Below are 8,640 nucleotides of genomic sequence, written 5' to 3'. Positions count from 1 at the left end.
TAATATATAGCCGCCACAAAGTTAAAATAAATAGGCTCTGAATATAGTCTGTTAGAAAAAATACACAATGCCCTATTCTACTCTGTTTTGGAGTATATACACCAACTCAGTATGCTCTCATGTAATATACCGAAATTCAAATTTTACGTGAATAAAAAAATATAAATATTATCTAGGCACACCAATGTTAAAAGCAAATTTTCTCTGAATATAGTCTGTCAGAAAAAATATACAATGACCTTTTCTACTCTGTTTTGGAGTATATACACCAACTCAATATGCTCTCTTATGTAAAATACCGAAATTCTAATTTTACGTGAATCGAAAATAATCTAAATAATATCTAGGCACCCCAAAGTTAAAAGAAAATGGCTCTGAATATAGTCTGTTAGAAAAAATATACATTGCCTTATTCTACTCTGTATTGGAGTATATACACAAACTCATTATGCTCTCTCATGTAAAATACCAAAATTCTAATTTTACGAGAATCAAAATAAATCTAAATATGATATAGGCAACCCAATGTTAAAACAAAATTGCTCTGAATATAATCTGTCAGAAAAATATATAATGCCCTATTCTACTCTTTTTTGTAGTGTAGACACCAACTTCATATGCTCTGTCATGTAAAATAGAGAGATTCCATATTTATGTGAATCGAATGAAATCTAAATATAATCCAGGGACCCCAATGTTAATAGCAAAATTGCTCTGAATATAATCTGTCAGAAAAAATATTCAATGACTTATTCTACTCTTTTTTGGAGTATATACAACAACTCAGTGTGCTTTCTCAATAAAATACCGAAATTCTATTTTTACATGAATCGAAAAAAATCTAAATATTATTTAGGCACCCCAATAATAAAACCAAAACTGCTCTGAAAATAATCTGTCAGAAAAAATATACAATGCCCTTTTCCACTCTTTTTGGAGTATATACACCAACTCAATATGCTCTGTCATGTAAAATACAAAAAATTCTAATTTTAGGAGAATGGAAAAATATCTAAATAATATCTATGTGTCCCAATGTTAAAAGAAAATAGCTCTGAATGTAGTCTGTTTGAAAAAATATACAATGCCTTATTCTACTCTGTTTTGGAGTATATAAACCAAGTCAGTATGCTCTCTCATGTAAACTACCGAAATTCTAATTTTACCCAAATCGAAACAAGCTAAATATTATCTAGACACCCCAATGTTTAAAACAAAATCACTCTGAATATAATCTGTCAGAAAAAATATACAATGCCCTATTGTATTCTGTTTTGGAGTATATACACCAACTCAATATGCTCTCTCATATAAAATACAGAAATTCTATATTTAAGCGATTCGAAAAAATCTAAATATTATCTAGGCACCACAATGTTAAAAGCATATTTGCCCTTTATACAATCTGTCAGAAAAAATATACAATGCCCTTTTGTACTCTGTTTAGGAGTATATACACCAACTCACTAGGCTTTCTCATGTAAAATACCGAAATTCTAATTTTACGCGAATCGAAAAAAATCTAAACAATATTTACGTGCCCCAAAGTTAAAAGAAAATGGCTCTGAATACAGTCTGTTAGAAAAAACATACAATGCCTTATTCTACTCTGTTTTGGAGTATATACACCAACTCAGTGTGCTCTCTCATGTAAAATAACGAAATTCTAATTTTACCCGAATCGAAAAAATATGAATATTATCTAGGGACCCCAAAGTTAAAAACACAATTGTTCTGAATATAATCTGTCAAAAAATTATACAATGCCCTATTCTACTCTGTTTTGGAGTACATTCACCAACTCCATATGCTCTCTCATGTAAAATACAGAAATTCTATATTTAAGCGAATCGAAAAAAATCTAAATATTATCTAGGCACTCCAATGTTAAAAGCAAAATTGCTCTGAATATAATCGGTCAAAAAAATATACAATGCCCTTTTCTACTCTGTTTTGGAGTATATACTTCAACTCAATAGGCTCTCGCATGTAAAATATGGATATTCTAATTATACGCGAATCGAAAAAAAATCTAAATTATATCTAGGCGCCCCAAAGTTAAAAGGAAATGGCTCTTAATATAGACTGTTAGATAAAATATAAAATGCCTTATTCTACTTTTTTTTGGAGTATATACACCAAATCAATATGCTCTCTGAGGTAAAATACGGAAATTCTAATTATACGTGAATCGAAAAAAATCTAAATAATATCTAGGAGCCCCGAAGTTAAAAGAAAATGTCTCTGAATATAGTCTGTGAGAAAAAATATACAATGTTTTATTCTACTCTGTTGTAGAGTATATACACCAACTTCTTTTACTGTCTCATGTAAAATACAGAAATTCTAATTTTACCGGAATAGTTAAAATCTAAATATTACCTAGGCACCCCAATGTTTAAAACAAAATTGCTCTGAATATAATCTGACAGTAAAAATATACAATTCCCTATTCTACTGTTTTGGAGTATATACACCAACTCCATATGCTCCCTCATGTAAAATACAAAAATTATATATATATGCGAATCGAAAAAATCTAAATATTATCTAGGCACCCCAATGTTAAAAATCAAATTGCTCTGCATATAATCTGTCAGAAAAAATATACAATGCCCTATTCTACTCTGTTTTGGAGTATATACACCAACTCAGTATGCTATGTCATGAAAAATACAGAAATTCTATATTTAAGCGAATCGAAAAAAATCTAAATATTATCTAGGCACCCAAATGTTTAAAGCAAAATTTATCTGAATATATTCTGTCAGAAAAAATATACAATGCCCTTTTCTTCTCTGTATTGTAGTATATACACCAACTCAATATGCTCTCTCATGTAAAATACCGAAATTCTAATTTTACGCGAATCGAAAAAAATCTAAATAATATCTAGGTGCCCCAGAGTTAAAAGAAAATGGCTCTGAATATAGTCTGTTTGAAAAAATATACAATGCCTTATTCTACTCTGTTTTGGAGTATATACAACAACTCAGGACGCTCTCTCATGTAAAATAACGAAATTCAAATTTTACCCGAATTGAAAAAATATAAATATTATCTAGGCACCCTAATGTTAAAAACAAAATTGCTCTGAATATAAACTGTCAGAAAAAATATACAATGCCCTTTTCTACTGTTTTGGAGAATATATACCAACTCCATATGCTCCCTCATGTAAAATACAGAAATTCTATATTTAAGCGAATTTAAAAAATCTAAATATTATCTAGGCACCCCAATGTGAAAAACAAAATTGCTCTGAATATAATCTGTCAGAAAAAATATGCAATGCCCTATTCTACTCTGTTTTGGAGTATATACACCAACTCAGTATGCTCTCTCATGTAAAATACCGAAATTCTAATTATACGCGAATCGAAAAAAATCTAAATAATATCTAGTGGCCCCAAAGTTAAAAGAAAATGGCTCTTAATATATACTGTTATAAAAAATATACAATGCCTTTTTCTACTCTGTTTTGGAGTATATACACAAACCCAGTATGCTCTCTCATGTAAAAAAGCGAAATTCTAATTTTACGTGAATCGAAAAATATGTAAATACTATCTAGGCGCCCAATAGTTAAAAGAAAATGGCTCTGAATATAGTCTGTTATAAAATATATACAATGTTTTTCTCTACTCTGTTTTGGAGTATATACACCAACATCGTGTACTCTCTCATGTAAAATACAGTAATTCTAATTTTACCGTAATACTTAAATTCTAAATATTACCTAGGCACCCCAATGTTTAAAACAAAATTGCCCTGAATATAATCTGTCAGAAATAATATACAGTTCCCTATTCTACTCTGTTTTGGAGTATATACACCAACTCCATATGCTCTCTCATGTAAATTACAGAAATTCTAAATTTATGCAAATCGAAAAAAATCTAAATATTATCTAGGCACCCCAATGTTTTAAACAATATTTCTCTGAATATACTCTGTCAGTAAAAATATACAATGCCCTATTCTACTTTTTTTCGAGTACATACACCACCTCAATATGCTCTCTCATGTAAAATACCGAAATTCTAATTTTATGTGAATCGAAAGAAATCTAAATATTATCTAGGCACCCCAATATTAAAAGCAAAATTGCTCTGAATATAATCTGTCAGCAAAAATATACAATGCCCTATTCTACTTTGTTTTGTAGTATATACAACAACTCAATATGCTCCCTCATGTAAAATACCGAAATTCTAATTTTATGTGAATCGAAAAAATGGAAATATTTTCTAGGCACCCGAATGTTAAAAGCAAAATTGTTCGGAATATAATCTGTCAGAGAAAATATACAATGCCCTTTTCTACTCTGTTTTAGAGTATATACACCAACTCAATATGCTCTCTCTTGTAAAATACCGAAAGTCTAATTTTACGTGAATCGAAAAAAATGTAAATAATAACTAGGTGCCCCAAAGACAAAAGAAAATGGCTCTGAATATAGTCTGTTAGGAAAAATATACAATGCCTTATTCTACTCTGTTTTGGAGTATATAAACCAACTCCATATGCTCTCTCATGTAAAATACAGAAATTCTATATTTAAGCGAATCAAAAAAATATAAATATTATCTAGGCACCCCAATGTTAAAAACAGAATTGCTCTGAATATAATCTGTCAGAAAAAATATACAATGCCCTATTCTAAGCAGTTTTGGAGAATATACAACAACTCCATAAGCTCTCTCATGTAAAATACAGAAATTCTATATTTAAGCGAATCGAAAAAAATCTAAATATTATCTAGGCACCCCAATGTTAAAAGAAAAATTGCTCTGAATATAGGCTGTCAGATAAAATATACAATGCCCTTTTTGACCCTGTTTTGTAGTATATACACCAACTCAATATGCTCTCTCATGTAAAATAGAGAAATTCTAATTTTACCCGATTCTATAAAATCTAAATATTATCTAGGCACCCGCATGTTAAAAACAAAATTTCTCTGAATATACTCTGTCATAAAAAATATACAATGCGCTATTCTACTTTTTTTTGGCGTATATACATCAACTCAGTATGCTCTCTCTTGGAAAATACCGAAATTCTAATTTTACGTGAATCAAAAAAGTCTAAATATTGTCTAGGCACCCCAAAGTTGAAAGCAAAATTTCTCTGAATATAATCTTTCAGAAAAAATTTACAATGACCAATTTTACTCTTTTTTGGTGTATATACACCAACTCAATATGCTCTGTCATGTAAAATAGCGGAATTCTAATTTTACGTGAATCGAAAATAATCTAAATAATATCTAGGCGCCCCAAAGTTAAAAGAAAACGTCTCTGAATATAATCTTTCAGAGAAAATATAAAATGCCCTATTCTACTCTATTTTTGAGTATATACACCAACTCCATATGCTCTCTCATGTAAACTACAGAAATTCTATATTTAAGTGAATAAAAAAAAATCTAAATATTATTTAGGCACTTTAATGTTAAAAGCAAAATTTCTCTGAATATAATCTTTCAGAAAAACTATACAATGCCCTTTTCTACTCTGTTTTGGAGTATATACACCAACTCAATATGCTCTCTCATGTAAAATTCCGAAATTCTAATTTTATGCAAATCGAAAAAAATCTAAATATGTAGGCGCCCCAAAGTTAAAAGAAAATGGCTCTGAATATTTTCTGTCAGAAAAAATATACAATGCCCTTTTCTACTCTGTTTTGTAGTATATAAACCAACTCAATTTACTCTCTTATGTAAAATACAGAAATTCTAATTTTACCCGAATCAAAAATATCTAAACATTATCTAGGGATCCCAATGTTAAAAACAAAATTTCTCTGAATATAATTTGTCAGTTAAAATATACAATGCAGTATTCTACCCTGTTTTGAAGTATATACACCAACTGAGTGTGCTCTCTCATGGAAAATATCAAAATTCTAATTTTAACCGAATCAAAAAATGTAAATATTACCTAGGCACCCCAATGTTAAAAACAAAATTGCTCTGAATATAATCTGTCAGAAAAAATATACAATGGTTTATTCTACTCTTTTTTGTAGTATATAAACCAACTCCATATGCTCTCTCATGTAAAATACAGAAATTCCATATTTAAGCGAATCGTAAAAAATCTAAATATTATCTAGGCACCACAATGTTAAAAACAAAATTGCTCTGAATATATTCTGTCAGAAAAAATACACAATTCCCTAATCTACTCTGTTTTGTAGTATATACACCAACTCCATATGCTCTCTCATGTAAAATACCGAAATTCAAATTCTACGTGAATCGAATATAATCTAAATATTATCTAGGCACACCAATGATAAAAGTAAAATTGCTCTGAATATAATCTGTCAGAAAAAATATAGAATGCCCCTCTTCACTCTTTTTTGGAGTACATACACCAACTCAATATGCTCTCTCATGTAAAATACCGACATTCTAAATTTAAGAGAATCTAAAGAAATCTAAATAATATCTAGGTGCCGCACAGTTTAAAGCAAATGGCTCTGAATATAGTCTGTTAGAAAAAATATACAATGCTTTATCTACTCTGTCTTGGAGTATATACACCATCTCAGCATGCTCTCTCATGTAAAATACCGAAATTCTAATTTTACCCAAATTGAAAGAATCTAAATATTATCTAGGCACCCCAATGTTAAAAACAAAATTGCTCTGAATATAGTCTTTCAGAGAAAATATACAATGTTCTCTTCTACTCTGTTTTGTAGTATATACAACAACTCAATATGCTCTCTTATGTAAAATACCGAAACTCTAAATTTACGTGAATTGAAAAAAATCGAAATATTATCTAGGTACCGGAATGTTAAAATCAAAATTGCTCTGAATATAATCTGTCAGAAAAAAATATACAATGCTTTTTTCTACTCTGTTTTGGAGTATATACACCAACTTTATATGCTCTCTCATGTAAAATTTAGAAATTCTATATTTAAGCGAATCGAAAAAAATCTAAATATTATCTAGGCACACCAATGTTAAAAGAAAAATTGCTCTGAACATAATCTGTCAGAAAAAATATACAATGCACTTTTCTACTTTGTTTTGTAGTATATACAACAACTCAGTACGCTCTCTCATGTAAAATACAGAAATTCTAATTTTACCCAAATCTAAAAAATCTAAATATTATCTAGGCACCCCAATGTTAAAAGAAAAATTGCTCTGAACATAATCTGTCAGAAAAAATATACAATGCACTTTTCTACTTTGTTTTGTAGTATATACAACAACTCAGTACGCTCTCTCATGTAAAATACAGAAATTCTAATTTTACCCAAATCTAAAAAATCTAAATATTATCTAGGCACCCCAATGTTAAAAAAAACTGCTCTGAATATAATCTGTGAGAAAAAATATACAATGCCCTATTGTACTCTGTTTTGGAGTATATACATCAACTCAGCATGCTCTCTCATGTAAAATACCGAAATTCTAATTTTACGTGAATCGAAAAAAATCTAAATATTATCTAGGCACCCCAATGATAAAAGAAAAATTACTCTGAATATAATCTTTCAGAAAAAATATACAATGCCCCTTTTTACTCTGTTTTGGAGTATATACACCGACTCAATATGCTCTCTCATGTAAAATACTGAAATTCTAATTTTATGCGATTCGAATAAAATCTAAATAATATCTACGCACCCCAAAGTTAAAAGAAAATAACTCTGAATATAGTCTGTTAGCAAAAATTTACAATGCCTTATTCTACTCGATTTTGGAGTATATGGACCAACTCAATATGCTCTCTCATGTAAAATACAGAGATTCTAATTTTACGTGAATCAAAAAAATCTAAATATTATCTAGGCACCCTAATGTAAAAAGCAAAATTTCTCGAAACAATATCTGTCAGAGAAAATATACAGTGCCCTTTTCTACTTGGTTTTGGAGTATATACACCAACTCAATATGCCCTCTAATGTAAAATACAGAAATTCTAATTTTACACGAATGGAAACAAATCAAAATATTATCTAGGTACCCCAATGTTAAAAGCAAAATTGCTCTGAATATAATCTGTCAGAAAAAATACACAATGCACTTTTCTACTGTGTTTTTCAGTATATACACCAATTCAATATGCTGTCTCATGTAAAATACCGAAATTCTAAATTTACGCGAATCGAAAAAAATCTACATATTACCTAGGTACCCCAATGCTGAAAGAAAAATTGCTCTGAATATAGTCTGTCAAAAAAAATATACAATACCCTTTTCTACTTTGTTTTGGAGTATATACACCAACCCAATATGCTCTCACATGTAAAATACCGAAATTCTTATTATACGCGAATCGATAAAAATCTAAACATTATCTAGACACCCCAATGTTGAAAGAAAATGGCTCTGAATATAATCTGTCAAAAAAATATACAATGCCTTTTTTTCCTCGGTTTTGGAGTATACGGACCAACTCAATATGCTCTCTCATGTAAAATACTGAAATTCTAAATTTTCATTAATCAAATAAAATCTAAATATTATCTAGGCACCCCAATGGTAATATCAAAATTACACTGAATGTATTTTGTCAGAAAAAATATACAATGCCCTTTCCTACTCTGTTTTAAAGTATATACACCAACTCAATATGCTCTCATGTAAAATATAGACATTATAAA

Source organism: Callithrix jacchus, chromosome 19, assembly GCF_049354715.1.
Source record: "Callithrix jacchus isolate 240 chromosome 19, calJac240_pri, whole genome shotgun sequence".
NCBI classification, from domain to species: Eukaryota; Metazoa; Chordata; class Mammalia; order Primates; family Cebidae; genus Callithrix; species Callithrix jacchus.
This window is presented reverse-complemented; position numbering follows the sequence as displayed.